The sequence below is a fragment of the Zingiber officinale genome, chromosome 10B, assembly GCF_018446385.1.
Source record: "Zingiber officinale cultivar Zhangliang chromosome 10B, Zo_v1.1, whole genome shotgun sequence".
In the NCBI taxonomy this organism is placed as follows: domain Eukaryota; kingdom Viridiplantae; phylum Streptophyta; class Magnoliopsida; order Zingiberales; family Zingiberaceae; genus Zingiber; species Zingiber officinale.
In genome coordinates, this window is record NC_056005.1 from 73625992 (window position 1) to 73645562 (window position 19571).

Below are 19571 nucleotides of genomic sequence, written 5' to 3' on the forward strand. Positions count from 1 at the left end.
TGAGATTCAAAAATTCAATAATGAAACCAAACCTTAACCTAAACTTCTACTTAGTCTTCCTTAACCAATCCAATCTTGTTTTCATCATGAAAACCCCCTCTAAATGTATACAAATGTGTTTTGAGGGGTTAGGAATGGTTACATGGGTGGAAATGGTTTAAACAGCTAAAAATAGGTTTTCCCAGCCAAAATCAGCACTTCAATCAATTGAAAATGGGGTTTAAATCGATTGAATCTGACCCAATCGATCCACTGATCGATTCAATAGGTGTGGATCGATCGGTGGATCGATCCATTAAGCATCTATTCGCGATAAAATCCCTCTCAATCGATCACCCGATCGATTGAGGCACTTCAATCGATCGGGTGATCGATTGAATGCCTGATTTTCTGAAATTTGATTTTAGTGAACTTCACAAACTCCCAAAAAATTTTACAAAATTCTAAAAATTGTGAAAATTTGTGTAGACATTATTTAGGGTATATACTATCAAGGAAAAATAGTTTTCTATGAAAATACTTCCTATTTTCAAAGATTGACACAAACTTGAAAACTTGCAAAAATTTTAGTGTTTTGTTCAAGTTTGTGTCTAACTTTTCAATGATGATTACTATGAAAAGATAGTTTTCACCAAGGTGTTCCAAAAGCATTTTAAAATGATTTTCAAAACCAATATCCAACCATATTCTTAGGGATCAATGCACATGACTTGTACATTAGCTTTCCCAATGATTGGAAAACACATAACTATGTGTTTTAATGAACCTAAAACTCAAAAGAATGCACTAAATCAACATTTTGAGTTTTGTTCATCATCCTAACATCTCACTTGTATCTAATGTGCACTAAAACACATACAAGTCACCTTATAAGTTTTTGTGAGATGTAAGGTTTGGTTTTGCCCTAAACTAGGGATCATACATTTCTATCTAGGCATTTTAAGAATTTTGAAAATCCACCAAGGATGTTATTTGTTCGTAAATGGCATTTGTCCTTAATTGCAAGGAATTAAAAATAATGCATGATGTTCTATGGCAAACATCAAAATAAATAATTTTCAAAAGAAAATTTCCTATAACTACATGATGTATGTATGACATGACATAGTATTTTTGTGTTTTTCATAATAAAACATGAATGCTAGAATGGTGTCATGACATGTGATGAGCAATCAAGGCAGGGTAGTTTAGCTTAAATAAATGTAACACCCCTAGTTTTTTTTTACATATATATAATATATAACCTGCGGACGTCACTTACTCATACTTCCATAATGGTTCCTTACTTCAATAAAGTTACATAGACGATTCGAAAAAAAACATAACTAAATGCGGAATTTAAAATGGATGGTCTTTGGGTTGTACTGCCCCTGTTCCGAGTTGTCTCACTGGTTAATGCCTCCTGTCTTGTTCGCCTCATTGTCTGAAAAAAAAAGTTATAAACTGTGAGCGAGAGACTCAGCATGTTCAAAACAGTGTTATGCATTAGTTAGCGTCCATAATCTAGTGTACTAAGGAAAACCACATCAAAGGTAACTTAGGACCTCCTAACCTACATACAATGAACATAAGCATAAGCAGTGACATATGCGTGACAACATAAATGTAAGCATGGTAGATGAACTAAACATAATGATAGATTTGATCACAAGCATGTCCATATGCATAGGCAAAAACATAACATGAACATAACGTAGACCTAAACATAAACGTAAATATAAACATAACATGAACATAACACAGTCATAACCATAAACTCAACATAAACATAAATATAAACATGAACACAATATAAATATAAACATAAATGTAAGCATAGGCATAAACATGAACATGACTTGAACATACTTACATGCATACTTATAAACATATTATTGTGGTGGCCTAGTTGCACTTAGTAGTACCAAAACATAAGTTGTTGATCAGACAACTACTCTAGCGCTAGGTTGGTAGGGGTCCGAACTTAGGACAAGAGTTCCCCTTTATTCTGGCGCACTCACTAGGCTTAGGTCCCCGGATCATACCACCATCCCAGAACATAACTTAATTGATTCTGGCGCGCTCACCGAGCTTATGTCCCCAGATCATACCACCATCCCAGAACATATCTTGTTTGATTCTAGCGCGCTCACCGGGCTCAGATCCCTAGATCATACCACCATCCCAGAACATATCTTGTTTGATTCTGACGCGCTCACCGGGCTTAGGTCCCCGGATCATACCACAATCCCAGAACATATCTTGTTTGATTCTGGCGCACTCACCGGGCTTAGGTCCCCAGATCATACCACCATCCCAGAACATATCTTGTTTGATTCTGGCGCGCTCACTGGACTTAGGTCCCCAGATCATACCACCATCCTAGAACATAAATTGGCAAGCTCCCCAAGCTTAGGTCCCTGGTTCATAACTTAACCCATAACAACATTTGGTACGCTTTCCCGGGCTTAGGTCCCCAGGTACAACTAACCACATTTATCTCATAAGCATCGACATAAGTGTAAACATAAACATAATGATGATCACTGTATAGGTATGAATATAAATATGTACATGCACATAAACGTAAGCAGGTTCATTTCAGGAGCAATTAAAGTTATCATGATGAGAAGAGAAAACTTTAGCCTAACTATACTAAATTCAACCCTTTCTAAACTAGAATCCGAAAGTCACAAAAATTGATGACAAACAAGAAGAAACATAAGCTTTCCTATATTAGAAATCTAAAAATACATGTAGCATGAAAAATTACCATAATATCAAGTAAGAAGAAAACATAAGTTCTCCTAATTTAGAATCCGAAAATACCCAAGACATAGGAACTAAACTAAGTCACCGACATAATTGAAACCATGCTAAATTTGTGTGGTCGAAACATGACATCCTTAGCAAGAAAACAAACCAAAACCCTTCAAGCTTCCAAAAATCCGTAACCACACAAGGTATATAAACTAAATTAAGGCACTAACTTAATTAAAACATTCTAGTCGTGTATGGCTGAATATGACATCCTTAACAAGAAAACAAATCAATACCTTACAAGCTTCAAAGAAAACCCCAAAACACGCAAGACATAGAAACTAAACTTAAACAATAACATGGTTAAGAATATGCACAATTTATAAAGGCTAAAACATAATATCATTAGTGATCCGATGGTAAGGACGGGGGACCCTCATTGGCGGGAGGTCAATGACACGTGGAGGTCAACCCCGAGGTCATGCCGAGCGGAGTAGCGGGTCGACCGAGCGTCTGGCCGACCGGACGTTCGGCCAGGGGTCTCTCGGATCGGACGAAAGACAACCCGACCAGGGATTGGGTTTTCGATGCTCAGGTAAAAGAGTCTATGGGCTGGGTGGACAGGCCGCTCGGCCGAGCCGCAGGACAATAAGGTGCAATTCCATTCGAGCACATGAGCAGGGCTTCCCTACCCGGGCCGAGGTATGCGCAGTCCTGGAGGCCATGAGCGCCGAGCGGCTGGTCCGCTCGGCCCGGGAGCAGGTAAGAGCGCTAGGAGACAAAAAGGACAGCTGGTAACTTCATCTTTGAGACACCTACCGCCGACAAACAACATGGTCGGCGGTCGGAACGGACAGAGTATCATACGGTGGAAGTTTCCACCGTCACATCCGGGATATGCTCGGACGATTACAGAATGGCGTCAGGCATGCTTTTCTGACACAACCCTATTGAGGTATGTTTGGGGAAGCGAGCACGCATTGAGAAGCATGGCCGCGCCTCCCCGGGGTCCTATATAAGGACCCCCAGACGTCAACAGAGGTATGCGATTCTCATCACTGTAGCCACAGTAGCGTTCCCTTGCTCTTCTTCTTCTTCACTGCCTGACTTGAGCGTCGGAGGGTCGTCGCTGGGAAACCCCTCCTGGCTCGGCTTCTTTGTAGGTTCGCCGGAGATCCACATCACCAGACGAAGACAGCGGAGAGTGCCACGTCCCCAGTGTCCATCGACTCAGCGCTCGGATAGGATCAAATTGGCGTCGTCTGTGGGAACATTCCTGAATCCGAGCATAGACGATGGAAGAAGCTGGACGCCAACTCGCGGTGACACTCTCTCCTGAAGAACTAGACGTGCTCATCCAAGCACGGGCAGCCAAGATGGTCGAGCAACAGCAAAAGGCTCAAGTCGATCGGATAACACTGTTGGAGTGTATACTAAAAGCCTAGCTTTTATAAATATTTATTTTTGAAATAAAAGAATCACATTGGTCAATATGAGCATTTATTTGTTAAATGTAATTGTTCAATTAATTTATATAGTAGACAACATGGAGTGTGGTGTCACACTCATATCATGTTGTCGGTTCTCTATAAATTATAAACAAGTTGCTCACGATTAAAATGGAAAGGAACAAACCATCAGAATAGTCATAGTGTAATTAAGTATTATTTTATCTTGACTAATAAATTACACTGATACACTTTAAGTGTATTGAGTAGGATCATTTAGGTAAGTTCTTTTTGTACTGACTTAGTAAAAAAACTAGACCTTAGTTATTATGGAAGTGTGTGCTCTTAATCCTAATATAATAATAAGCACATATATTTAATATTTATTTCTTTGACTTATTAAAGGGTGAGGTTTAGCTCAATAAATCAATATGCCCGATAAGTTGGGAAATGATATTACTTATAGTGTGTGTTGTTGATTATAGAAGGAATCTGTGTCCTAGTCATCTAGGTTGAGAATGCCCCCAAGAGGAGCTCATAAGGATTGTCATGTTAAACCTTGCAGGTGGACTTAGTCCGACATGACGATGAAGTTGAGTGGTACTACTCTTGGAGCTAGATATTAATTGAGTTGTCAGTAACTTACTTAATTAATGGACGTTCATAATCTTAAACACAGGGAGACTAACACACTCATGATAAGAAGGAGCCCATAATGTAATTTGGAATTGGTGCGGTAGTGCGATAATAACTCTCTAGTGGAATGAGTTATTATCGATGAACTTGAGTTGTGTGTTCGGGGCGAGCACGGGATACTCAAGCTCATCGGAAGGCCAAAACCAATTTCTCCTCTAGGTCCCTGTCGTAGCCTCATTATAGCCTCAAGTCCATCCAAATGTAAGGCTATTCTTGGTGTCCAAGAAGGGGGTCGGTCCATTGCTTGGTGACCAAGCAATGGCCGGCCACATCTCCTCTTAAAGGGTCGGCCCTATTGCTTGGTGACCAAGCTAGTAGGGGTCGACCACAATATTCAAACAAGGAGGGTTATTTTTGAATTTTTTAAAATCTTCTCTTTGTAGAAAACTATAAGTTTTAAAAGAGAGATTTTAATTTTAAAAACTTTCCTTATTTGAATTTAGCCACATGTTTTAATAGAGAGTTTTAAAAGTTTTAAAACTTTCCTTTTTAAACCATCCTCATGGTTTGAGAAAAAAAAGGAAGATAAGTTTTAAAATTAAAATTTTCTATCATCATGTTAAAAAAGAAAATTTTGTAAGAGAAGTTTTAAATTTTAAAACATGGTTTTAATTTTTAGAACTTTCCTTTTTTAACTCCTACTTTAGGAAAGAGAGCTTGTAAAATTTTATAAGAGTTTTTCTTGTAAAAATTTTATAAAAATAAAATTCCTTTTTCCCCTTGATGAGGTGGCCGACCACCTTGCTTGGTGCCCAAGCAAGTGGCTGGCCATATTAAAATTAATAAAATCTTCACAAATTCAAAATTGGTGATTGATTCAATCAAGAGGAAAAAAAAGGAAAAATTAAAAGGGAAAAGGAAAAACTCTTGGATGATTTTATTTTTTTGTAAAAAGTTTTTCCTTATTTGCCTTGGGAAAGTAATATAAAAGAAGGGGTGAGGGGGCTTCATGAGAGACAACTCTTATTCTCTTGCTTGGAGATCTCTTGGTGGCCGGCCCTCTCCCTTCTCCCTTTCCCTTTGCTCTCTTCTCCTTGGTGGAGGTGGTGGCCGGATTTTAGAAGAAGAGGAGGAAGCTTTTGGGTGGTGTTCATCTTGGAGGATCGTCGCCCACACGACGTCCAAGGTGGGGTGAGGAATACATCAGAAGATCTCGAGGTCATTAGCTTACAAAGAGAAGGTATAACTAGTAATTTTCTTCCGCATCATACTAGTTATTTTCTTTGTAAGAATTCTAAATACAAGAGACAATTAGATCTAGTTTATCGAATTTATTTTTCGAGTTTGTGTTTTCTTCTTTTTCGAATTTGTGATTCGATTGTTCTTTTTGGTTAACCTAGAGTTATTTAAGGGAATAAATAATAGCTTTCCTTAAAAGGCTTTGCCTAGGCGGTGGTGGTTGCTCCCATATCCAAGAAGGCCATATGCCTCGCCATGCAGTCTTGGAAGCCAATTTTGGAAATTAATATTTATGGAATTAATAACTTAGGTAGATTTGAATCAATAGTATTAAGTTCCACTTGCGATTCAAATCTAAACTATTATGAACAGATAAGTTAAATTTGGAATCAATGATGTTAAGTTTCGTCTGCGATTCCTAATTTAACTTCTAAAGAACACAATAGGTTATTTAAGGAAATGTTCGACACTTGTACAAAAATTTTTGTACAGTAGAATCGGTACGTTTTCCTAGGACTAACCAACAAGCACAACAGGCAACGTCGGCATCAGGCGGTCGGGCGGCACCAGACGACCGACCGGAGCAGCTCTCAATATGGGGCCAGAATAAAGGGCCGACCGACACTCAGGTGGAAGCCCCGCCCGCCCCGATACCGTTCCATTGGGCTTTATTCCAAACGCCCTCAAAAGTCGTGCAAGCCAACCTCGACCGGGGCTCTTCGTCTGATGAGGCGCCCCTTCGCGACGCAAGGAAGGGCAAGGCACCACGGATAGACTCGTCCCCTGAGCGGGTCAATAGACATTTCTACGAGGCCATCCTGCGTGATCCACTACCAAGGCATTACGCGCCCCCGGCGATCGGGGAATACAACGGGACCACTGACCCGGATGACCATCTGGGTAAGTTCGACAACACAGCCACTTTGCATCAGTATACGGATGGTGTGAAGTGCCGGGTGTTCCTCACCACCCTTTCTGGATCGGCGCAATGATGGTTCCGGAGGCTACTGAACGGATCCATCACGAGCTTCAAAGAGTTCCGCACGACCTTCCTCCATCACTTCGCGAGCAGCAGGCGCTACCAGAAGACCAGCGTCAGTCTGTTTGCCATCAAACAAGGCTCAAAGGAGTCGCTCCGAGCCTACATCCAGCGTTTCAATCAGGTGGCCATGGATATCCCGACGGTCACTTCAGAAACCATGATGAACACGTTCACACAGGGGCTCGTGGATGGAGATTTCTTCCGTTCGCTCATCAGAAAGCCGCCTTACAGCTACGACCACATGTTGAACAAGACCAACGAGTACATCAACATGGAGGTAGCTCAGATGGCGAGGAAAAAGGAAGCACCATCCGAACCACCAGCTCATGCCGAGTGGAAGCCGCCTTCAAATTATCAACCACCGAGAGGACCCCGCACAGAGGTAGCCCGCCCTCATCAGCAAGTAAGGCCGCATGCCATTCAACAAGTAGCGGCCGATCGACCTAAGCCCAAGGGGAAGATATGGACTCCCATGTTTTGTTCGCTCCATCAGTCAACAACTCACAACACCCGCAACTGTCGGAGCCTCCCCCCAATCGCTCATCCTACTCCAAGGAGCTATTGCCGTCGATCGCCTTCGCCAAATCAATGACAGCGACACCAGAGCCCTGGTCAGCGTACAGAAAGGAGATCTCCCGAGCGACAACATAACCAACAGGCCAGGGCCATTCCTCGGGCATCACATGAACGACCCCGACCATCCGCTCGGGAGGAGGAGAATAGAGGCAATGCTGTCACGCCCCGGAGGAGTCTCTGTCCGAAGAAATTTCGGCAGCATCTCCCCTGTACGGCGGACAATATGATACTTTCTACATACCACATATACTTCAGCCACAGGCGGCTGGAATGATAACAAAATAAAAAAAAAAAACAAACACCACGCAGTTTATAAAGATATTCAGCCTCTGGCTGTCACAACCACGCAGTTAATAATAGTAATCTATAACCATAGGACTCTGACTCGAAATCCACCCTACTCCACTACACTCGTAAAGCTCAAATCCAACGAACTCACCTCTTCTGCAGTCCAGGCAGGCATATAGTAGAATAAAAACCAAACCATCCAAAAGTCCATCAAACGGTAACCATCCGTACAATATCCATAAATAAAATCCAAAACCAAACTAAAACATAGTCTGATGGAAGAAAAACCAAAATAAAGCAAATAACAACCTAGTAGAGAACTAGCTCTACGTGCAGATGGGGGGCCAGCGACTGGAACTGCTCCGGACAGCCTCAACCTGAAAAGATATCAACAATGGAGGCGGGGTGAGTCCAACACTCAGCAGGTACAACTGATATGCATAATAAAACAAATAACAGACAACACTAATCATGCGTACAGTCTCCTGAATATGAGGAGGATAAATGCAACTGAAATGAAATCAGAAGATAACTGTACTGACCGGATCAAAATATAAAGGTAACAGGTCGTCAGACCGAGTGAGTCATAATCCTGTATGCATGTCAATCAATGCATCCAAACAAATGCAGCATATAAGTGCAGCAATCACAAGCAAATAAAAATGCAATAAATGCATATGTCAACCCCATACTCTGAAATCAATGCTCCTGTGCAATGACAGAGTAAACGGGATGCTGTCGGAGTACTCCTGTCCTGTGACCCCAAATCATAAATGGGGGAGCTCAATGATATCTCTGCCGGCTACCACGCTGAGTCTCCTGACCAACGGAGCCAAACAGAGTCCACCATCTGCCGGCTACCACGCTGCTACCCTAAATGCCAACGGAGCCAAACAGAGCGGAACTGACTGCCGGCTACCACGCTGAGTCACCTGACCAACGGAGCCAAACAGCAGAACCGCCACACACCAGCCAGATATACAAATCCATGGGTGATGTGTGCAGTACATGTAACTGGCGATGAGCTCAACCAAAGTAGAGCCGACAATCGCACAGCATGCAATCATGATGTATGATACTGAACATGACAATCTCATGAATAACATGGCATGATCCATATAAATAGATACAAAGTGTGTACCACAAGAAGACGTATCAAATAGAAGGTACACAAATCGAAGAGGGTATCAAATAAACCCTAGATCCAGAATATAACAGAGCATGTGGTTAGGTCACTACCTAAGGCATATGTGATCAGGTAGATAATATGCAGTGCAGAATAAATAAACAAACAACATGTACTAATCATGTAGTGACCAACCGAAATAAACAGGTAACACAATTACTGTTATATGTTAAACATATTATCATGCATATCAAAAGACATAAGTCAAAGTACCCGCCTCCAATCGAAATGGTCCAACTCGGACGTCGAGATGCTCGTCTCGAATCAAAGTCCTGTGTTAAATCGCACAGTTTAGCTAATTTAATTATAAACAAATAGCTAAATAAATTTCTAACCCACTAACCAGTTAGGGTTAGTTTCGTTAACCCCAATTACACCATTACCTAACTTCCAAACCTAATTATTAATTATTGCTAACTCAACTAGCAATAATCTACCACAAATATCAAAACCCTAATCCTTACCTTAATTCAACAGGCAGGAAAGGTGCTGTCGATTGCTACAAAAAGTGGCTGCTGGAATAGGGCAACTCTAATATCGCCGATCTGTTGTACCAAGGATCTGAAAAACCAAAAGGTACCGATCTAATGTTATGATCAACAGTAGCTATAGAACAAGAACAGAACACTAGACCACGACCTAAACCCTCACCTTTCTGTCACAATACCGTATCACCACTGCTCTGAGGAGGAAGAAATGCTCACAGCTAGGGCACAGAGGATTTCCGGTCGGCAGCACTGCTGTGAGAAGGTCTCGGCTCCGGTTAGAGTGGCGGCAGAGAAGTAGAAGGGCACAGAGCGATCGGCGGTGGCTCTAGTCGCCGGCGGCAGAGAAGAAATTGGCCGGCACTGTGCAAAAGAGCCACAGCGACAGTACACAGGGAGGAACTAGGCACCGGAGACTGGTGCTGAACCTGTGGCCGGCGCTCGGCTTCGTCTCGGCGCTGCCACCAATCGAGAGAAGGCGCGGGTTCTCGGGTGGCGGCGCTAGGGCACACGGAAAGAAGAAGAAACAAGGTTCGGGGTTCGGCCGGCGGTAGAACTAAGGCAGAGAGGAGGGTCGCTGGCGTCGGCAGAGGAGAGAACCGTCGGGGCCGGCGGTTAGGGCAAGGAGTCGAGCACGAGGAAGAGGCGTCGGCGCGAGGAGAAAGGGTGCGCTCGGGTGCGCGAGTGAGAAAAGAAACGGCGAGGAAATAAAGAAAAATATAAAGAAAAAGAAAAGGAAAAGGAAAAGAAAATAAATCTTTTCCTCATTAAAACAGGGTAACCTAAACAGACCTTTCCCGGACCCTGTTTTTGTCCCCATTAACATGTCCATACGAGCTCCGAAAAATTCTCGAAAAATTTCTAAAAATTCCGGAAAATTCCCTTATCATTTTCGGTATTTTACATTCTCCTACACTAATAAAAATTTGGTCCCCAAATTTCGTTATCTACCATCAACAAGTACTAACAGCAGATATATAGTATAAATGCTAAACGGTAAATAAATCACATACCTCAAGTGAAAAGATGGGGATATCGAGCTCGGATCGTATCCTCAAGCTCCCAAGTAGCCTCCTCGTCTGAATGAGGCTGCCATCCGACTTTAACCAGCCGGATAGTCTTGTTCCGCAACTGACGCTCCTTCCGGTCGAGAATCCGTACCGGAATCTCCTCATAAGTAATGTCAGGCTGAAAGGAGAACTGAGATTATCTATCAACACATGTATCAGATCGGGTACGTATCTCCTCAGCGTAGATATGTGGAATACGACGTGAACGCCTACCAAAGACGGCAATAGTACCACCCGATAAGCTACTGCTCCAATCCTTTCCGAGATCTGGAAAGGTCCAATGTATCGCGGAGCTAGCTTACCCCTGAGGCCAATCTCTTCACCCCTTTCTTGGGTGAAACTCGCAGAAATACCTGGTCGCAAATGGAGAACTCTAAGGGTCTCCGACTCCGGTCAGCATAATACTTCTGGCAGTCTTATGCCTCTGACATCCTCTGTCTGATAATATGGACCAACTCTGTCTCATGCTGAGCTCTATGAGGTCCCAACAACTGGGCCTCAGGGATTCTCGTCCTGATCGACAACTGAGCAACTATGGTAACAAGAATACCCTGCTCTGTCTGTCCCTGCTCCTCAAGGTCTAACCCAGAGAAATCCTGAATCAAATCTGTGATCACAACTCGGTGGCAAGCTAAAGTCCCTCTGGACTTCTGGCTAAGTGCATCGACAACCACATTAGCTTTTCCCAGGTGATAGCTAATGGTACAATCATAATCCTTCAGGAACTCCATCTATCTCCTCGGTCGAAGATTAAGTTCCTTCTGAGTGAACAGATATTTGAGACTCCGATGGTCAGTGAGAATCTCAATGTAATATCATACAGGTACTGCCGGCAAATCCTTAGGGCAAACATAATAACGGCCAACTTCAGATCATGAACTGGGTATTTCTTCTCATGCTCCATCAACTATCGATAAGCATATACAAACGCTCTACCGTGCTACCTCAGAACAGCACCCATACCCTGTAGAGACGCGTCGGTGTAGAGAACAAATTCGTCCTCTCCAGAAGGTAAAAACCAACAATCGAAGCCGACAACAATATCCGCTTCAGCTCCTAGAAGCTGATCTTGAAATCCTCAATCCAAGTAAACTTCACGCCTTTTATGGTCACGCGTGAAAGTAGCATAGCTATGTGGAAGAAACCCTCGACGAAAAGTCTGTAATATCCTGCGAGTCACAAAAGACTGCGGATCTCCTACACTGATTTCGGCTGCTCCCAACCGTAACAACCTCTATCTCCTGTGGAACCACGGTACACTCCTACTGGTGACCGTGTGTCCCAAACTTCATAATAAAAGACAATTCAAATCAGCACTACTGACAATCACATATAGATGTTCTCATCGAAACATCTCTAGATCTATGCAAGGGTGATGTACGTGACTCACCTCGGATCCGTAATAGATCACAACATCGTCCACAAAGATAATGGAAACCTATCCAAACATCCTCGACATACCAGGATCAACGAGTCTCTGAAAACATCTAAGGCACTGTAAACTTATATGGCAAAAACCAAGACACATAATGTCCGTATCACAGACATTCCTATCCATAGGATCTCCGATAATAAATCGAAAAATCTGATCATCAATAACATAAATCACCAAAGAATACATCCTCCAGAGTGAGAGCAACGCTCCATCACAGGAAATACTACATATGTGGGAGCAACGCTCTACCACAAGAAATCCTCAATATGTGGGAGCAACACTCCACCACAAATAATCTGAAATATGTATCTGCAATAAATATAGGAGCAATGCTCCGCTACCAGCAATCCGTGATATGTGGGAGCAACGCTCCACCACAAAACAATACCTAAGTACCCCAAGGCACCTAACTATCCAGCTAGAGACTGTACAAGATCTCTCTACCACAATTCGCTGTGGTTATCCTAGGATATAACAACCTAGTAACTAATCAAATTCATCATCAACTCTATCAGCATCCTAGTGGGTCATCCACTGATAGGAAAATTAGTTGATGGGTTAATTCAACAAATGACATAATGCAGTCACTCCACATTCTGCATTCAGTATAAGTAGAATCATCATACTGCTACCAATGTATACACCTAGCACTCATGCTCACACAACATATGTATGATCAACAAAATCCTCCAATTATTATACACCAAACATACTCACACCTCAGGTATATTCAGTATTATACCTCCAACAATACATACCGAACACGTGTGCAAAATCAATGTAGGTAAAATCAATAATACACCTCAAACAACACTCACATGACATATCTTCACCTATGCCAAGAGTATAACCAACATATACTTCCAATAAAGCATACTAAACCCAGGTGCACTCCCAACTCAAACATAATCAAAAAGATACCTCAGATACCACACCAAACACGTATGTATATATCACAACTCAGATTAAATCGACAAAATGCCTCCATCAAAACACCACTGATGTACTTATACTACAACTCGGATTTAATCAACAAGTTATCTTCAATAATACCTCCAGATACATACACCGAACTACATACCTATGATCCACAAGGAACCTTCAAACCATATCAGAACATGGATACATATACTACTTGCAAATGAACAGTCTACCACAGGACTCCTACAACCCAAAACAATCATGATATACATCCAACATAGACATGCAAAATCAGCATACCAGCTCAATCAAAGAGACCAACCTTAAGCTACCAACACTCATGGGTTACGGTATATCTAAACAAAATTCATGCATATGTATCAAGCATGAATACATCAATCAAAAGCAACCCAAAATAAAGCAGCCTAATCATCCAGTAACAACCCTGCTCTAGGTTCAAAGGAACTGGTATCAGACAAGAAAAATATACACACCGTTGTATAACAGTGCCAGTCAATGTCATACACTACCAAGACTATATCTAATGAGGAAAATTTTATCATCATAAATCCAAATGTACTCTCCCAGTATACACTAGTAACGAGTGTATCCCATAAGTGTTAAGCAATTAGCTCTACACTTCCTTACATCAGCGGGGTCATATATCCCAATGCACCCTCTAAGTTATCCCACCAGATATATACAGTCCATGGTCAAAGTTTTCATGGAATAGGATACATCGATCCTCTATAACCTATCCAAGCCGACAATGATATACGGCTGAATCCGTCCTTTCCACGTCAGTACAAAGCATGTACTCAAATGTGCTCTAGATACATAATTAAGCACAAACAACCTAAAGGTTCAAACCTCTAAGAATAGAGTATGACAATCCTCTACTGATCAACCAACAAAACTAAATCATTCATCTACTAACTAATCAAGAATACCTTAATCCTCCACAAGCAACTAAGGTATATCAAACCACGATCAAATGGTATACTACATTATCAAATAACTAAATCAGTTCATGGGTCAATTCAACACTAATACATCATCTCAAACTAGAGAATGTCAATCCACATAATATCATATGAATAAATGTGTACGACCCAAAAGAAAAAAAACTATAATTCAATATCATCAAGACACCCTCATTTTTTTTTTATCCTCAAAAATATCAGCCCACTAATATCAGATGAATAAGTCTCTACTCTCCATGAGGGTAAGTTAGCATTCAAAACACCAAATCATTATTTATCCACATAGTTCAATATCAGATGTAACAAATATCAATTTTATCATCCTGTTAACTAACCATAATTAACCAGATTTATTAAAATCAAAAATCTCATAGGCACATAAACTCTCTAGCTTCCAATTTATAATCTGATCACCAACTATAAACATCAACCTGTGAACACCATACATGATACTCACTATATCACCATCAATGACAACCCAAATAAAAGATCATCAAAATAGTTATCCACTAAAAGATCATCAACAACCACATAACATTTACTCTCTTAAATCATTAGAAATCAACACATCAAAATATCTGATCTCACAATATCCCTCAACCTCAAACCATTCTCAACAATGATCAAACATGGTAACTCCCCTAATGAACAATTTTTCATCATATCGGGTATCCTAATATCCAAAAGATATGAGTATAAAACCTCCACTGGCTAAAACAACATAAATATGTAGGTATCATCCACTACCCAGCTAAGAATAACAGAGGCTGGTATGTGCCTCCATCTCCTACTAATAGTAACAGAAGCTAAAATCTACTGATGGTATGATGTGAAAAATCACCAGAGACTATAATCCTTGATCTCTATTAAGGTCAACCATGCTCAATGGCTAACTCATCACAAAAAATATGTGCTACAGCAACCAGACAGGTACTAAATAAAGAATGCTAATACTTGTCATAAACTATAAAATTAAACATCATACCTATATGCCGTCTGGAGATGTTCCATCGCTGTCCAGTCCCCAACTTCAGACCTCAAAATTCCGAACATGCAAATCACCGGAAGTCCATATAAATCCGAAACGGAAGTCCGAAACATATACGAAATGGAAAAATCCGTGCAACCAAAATAACTACCCAGTTTGACTCGCAAACTTGGGATAACACATATATCCAGAATACTAAAAGCAGGTATTACACCCTGCTCTGATACCAATGAATTGGTATCAAATAAATCTCGAAAATCCAACACACGGAAATCAAACAAGTATCGCCAAACTTTGGCGCTCTGATACCAAATCAATAAGTATCAGGTTATCCCAAATATCCAAAATACAAAAACAACGATCGTAAAACCTAAGCTCTGATACCAAATAAATTGTCACGCCCCGGAGGAGTCTCTGTCCGAAGAAATTTCGGCAGCATCTCCCCTGTACGGCGGACAATATGATACTTTCTACATACCACATATACTTCAGCCACAGGCGGCTGGAATGATAACAAAATAAAAAAAAAAAACAAACACCACGCAGTTTATAAAGATATTCAGCCTCTGGCTGTCACAACCACGCAGTTAATAATAGTAATCTATAACCATAGGACTCTGACTCGAAATCCACCCTACTCCACTACACTCGTAAAGCTCAAATCCAACGAACTCACCTCTTCTGCAGTCCAGGCAGGCATATAGTAGAATAAAAACCAAACCATCCAAAAGTCCATCAAACGGTAACCATCCGTACAATATCCATAAATAAAATCCAAAACCAAACTAAAACATAGTCTGATGGAAGAAAAACCAAAATAAAGCAAATAACAACCTAGTAGAGAACTAGCTCTACGTGCAGATGGGGGGCCAGCGACTGGAACTGCTCCGGATATCAACAATGGAGGCGGGTGAGTCCAACACTCAGCAGTACAACTGATATGCATAATAAAACAAATAACAGACAACACTAATCATGCGTACCTGAATATGAGGAGGATAAATGCAATCGAAATGAAATCGAAGATAAATCAGATCGTGGGATCAAAATATAAAGGTAGACAGTCGTCGCATCGAGTGAGTCATAATCTGTATGCATGTCAATCAATGCATCCAAACAAATGCGGCATATAAGTGCAGCAATCACAAGCAAATAAAATGCAATAAATGCATATGTCAACCCCATACTCAAATCAATGCTCCTGTGCAATGAGTAAATGCTGTCGGAGTACTCCTGTCCTGTGACCCCAAATCATAAATGGGGAGCTCAATGCTCTCATCTCCTAAGACACGATGACGGGAGGATATCTCTGCCACTACACACGAGTCTCCCGACCAACGAGCCAAACAAAGTCCACCATCTGCCGGCTACCACTGCTACCCTAAATGCCAACAGCAAGAAGGATCGGGCCGCCACCGAGTCGCTCGACCAACGGAGCAAGCAGTGAACCGCCACACACCAGATATACAAATCCATGGGTGATGTGTGTAGTAATGGCGATGAGCTCAACCAAAGTAGAGCCGATAATCGCACAGCATGCAATCATGATGTATGATACTGAACATGACAATCTCATGAATAACATGGCATGATCCATATAAATAGATACAAAGTGTGTACCACAAGAAGGCGTATCAAATAGAAGGTACACAAATCAAGAGGGTATCAAATAAACCCTAGATCCAGAATATAACAGAGCATGTGGTTAGGTCACTACCTAAGGCATATGTGATCAGGTAGATAATAAACAAACAACATGTACTAATCATGTAGTGACCAACCGAAATAAACAGGTAACACAATTATTATTATATGTTAAACATATTATCATGCATATCAAAAGACATAAGTCAAAGTACCCGCCTCCAATCGAAATGGTCCAACTCGGACGTCGAGATGCTCGTCTCGAATCAAAGTCCTGTGTTAAATCGCACAGTTTAGCTAATTTAATTATAAACAAATAGCTAAATAAATTTCTAACCCACTAACCAGTTAGGGTTAGTTTCGTTAACCCCAATTACACCATTACCTAACTTCCAAACCTAATTATTAATTATTGCTAACTCAACTAGCAATAATCTACCACAAATATCAAAACCCTAATCCTTACCTTAATTCAACAGGCAGGAAAGGTGCTGTCGATTGCTACAAAAAGTGGCTGCCGGAATAGGGCAACTCTAATATCGCCGATCTGTTGTACCAAGGATCTGAAAAACCAAAAGGTACCGATCTAATGTTATGATCAACAGTAGCTATAGAACAAGAACAGAACACTAGACCACGACCTAAACCCTCACCTTTCTGTCACAATACCGTATCACCACTGCTCTGAGGAGGAAGAAATGCTCACAGCTAGGGCACAGAGGATTTCCGGTCGGCAGCACTGCTGTGAGAAGGTCTCGGCTCCGGTTAGAGTGGCGGCAGAGAAGTAGAAGGGCACAGAGCGATCGGCGGTGGCTCTAGTCGCCGGCGGCAGAGAAGAAATTGGCCGGCACTGTGCAAAAGAGCAACAGCGGCAGTACACCGGCGCTCGGCTTCGTCTCGGCGCTGCCACCAATCGAGAGAAGGCGCGGGTTCTCGGGTGGCGGCGCTAGGGCACACGGAAAGAAGAAGAAACAAGGTTCGGGGTTCGGCCGGCGGTAGAACTAAGGCAGAGAGGAGGGTCGCTGGCGTCGGCAGAGGAGAGAACCGCCGGGGCCGGCGGTTAGGGCAAGGAGTCGAGCACGAGGAAGAGGCGTCGGCGCGAGGAGAAAGGGTGCGCTCGGGTGCGCGAGTGAGAAAAGAAACGGCGAGGAAATAAAGAAAAATATAAAGAAAAAGAAAAGGAAAAGGAAAAGAAAATAAATCTTTTCCTCATTAAAACAGGGTAACCTAAACAGACCTTTCCCGGACCCTGTTTTTGTCCCCATTAACATGTCCATACGAGCTCCGAAAAATTCTCGAAAAATTTCTAAAAATTCCGGAAAATTCCCTTATCATTTTCGGTATTTTACAAATGCGCTGAGGGGTGAAATCAACATTATCGCTGGAGGGCCGACCGGAGGCGACTCCAACAAAGCATGAAAAGCGCATGCAAGGCAGCTCATGATCCATGCAGTTGGTTGTAGTCAGGAGCGGGCGAACGAGCCCGAGATTAGCTTTGGTCCTAGGGACCTCGAAGGAGTCGAAGTCCCACATGATGACGCCCTCATCATCCGAGCGGTAATAACTAACTACACTATTCACCGCATCTTTATTGATACAGGCATCTCGGTCAACATAATCTTTCGAAAGGCATTCGACCAATTGCAAATCGACCGAGCCGAGTTGCTGCCGATGACAACCCCCCTCTACGGGTTCACCGGTAATGAAGTTTTACCGGTCGGACAGGTCTGGCTGGCTATCTCGCTGGGAGAGTAGTCGCTCAAGAGAACGCGGGCTGCCAACTTCATTGTAGTCGATGCTCCCTCCGCATATAATGTGATTTTGGGGCGACCGACTCTCAATGAGTTCCAAGCGGTCATCTCCACCTTCTGCCAGAAAATCAAGTTCCCAGTAGAAGACCAAGTTGGAGAAGTCCGAGGGAATCAACTGGAAGCCCGGCGATGCTACGTAGAGATGGTCCGAGCGGAGGCTAAATCCACTCAGAAAGTGCCATGAGTCAAGGTAAATGCTATAACCGAAAAGCCACCTTCTCTAGTTTATGAAGAAAAGGAGGAGGTACAGATCCACCCCACCCGATCAGAGGCCACGACTTTCATAGCGTCCGACCTGGAGGCAGGCTAGAAGGAGGAGCTGATCGGATGTCTCCAGTGAAACTACGACGTCTTCGCTTGGTCAACTCATAAACTGCCGGGGGCCTTCGCCGAGCAGAGACAGCTGGAGCTGGACCTAGTCAACGGAGCGTGAGCTAAAGCAGCCGTTCGGCTGATGGCGTACCGACAAAGAATGAAGCAGAATTACAACAGGCGTGTAATTCCCAGAGCATTCCAGGTCGGCGACCTAGTATGGAAGAAGGTGAAGTCGGTCGGCGATGTGAGTAAGATGGTAGCTCCCTGGACGGGACCCTTCAGAGTCGTCGAGAAGCCCCGATCGGGTGCATACTATCTGGAAGATGAGGACGGACGACGGCTAGAATGACCATGGAGCGCAAACCATCTCCAGCCGTACCGAGTGGGGTGAAAGGTGCGCCGGTGTAAATTATCTCATGTATGCTTTGTTCGTCTGTATCCTTTGGCTGCAGGAGTGAAAACTAAAAAAGAGAAAGGATATGAGCATTTGTTGCCAAATGACAAAACTCCTTGAAGACCGTCGAGCGGCGATGTTAAACTCTAGAGTCGGACCGACGACTATAAACCCCCCCGTCGGAAGACCGTCGAGCGGCGACGTTAAACTCTAGAGTCGAACCGGCGACTATAAACCCCCCGGTCGAAAGACCGTCGAGTAGCGACGTTAAACTCTAGAGTCGGACCGGTGACTATAAACCCCCCGGCCTGAAGACCGTCGAGCGGCGATGTTAAACTCTAGAGTCGAACCGACGACTATAAACCCCCCGG

At 42.6% G+C, this 19571-nt stretch overlaps 1 long non-coding RNA gene across 1 annotated transcript; it reads right to left on the reverse strand.

The window, feature by feature from the left end:
• Positions 1–16894: 16894 nt before the first annotated feature.
• On the reverse strand, positions 16895–17410 carry LOC122028697. The gene is made up of 3 exons (XR_006124918.1): positions 17334–17410; positions 17147–17243; positions 16895–16954 (listed from the first exon to the last, which is right to left on the reverse strand). It is a non-coding gene; the product is annotated as an uncharacterized LOC122028697 (long non-coding RNA).
• Between the last annotated feature and the right edge of the window lie 2161 nt (positions 17411–19571).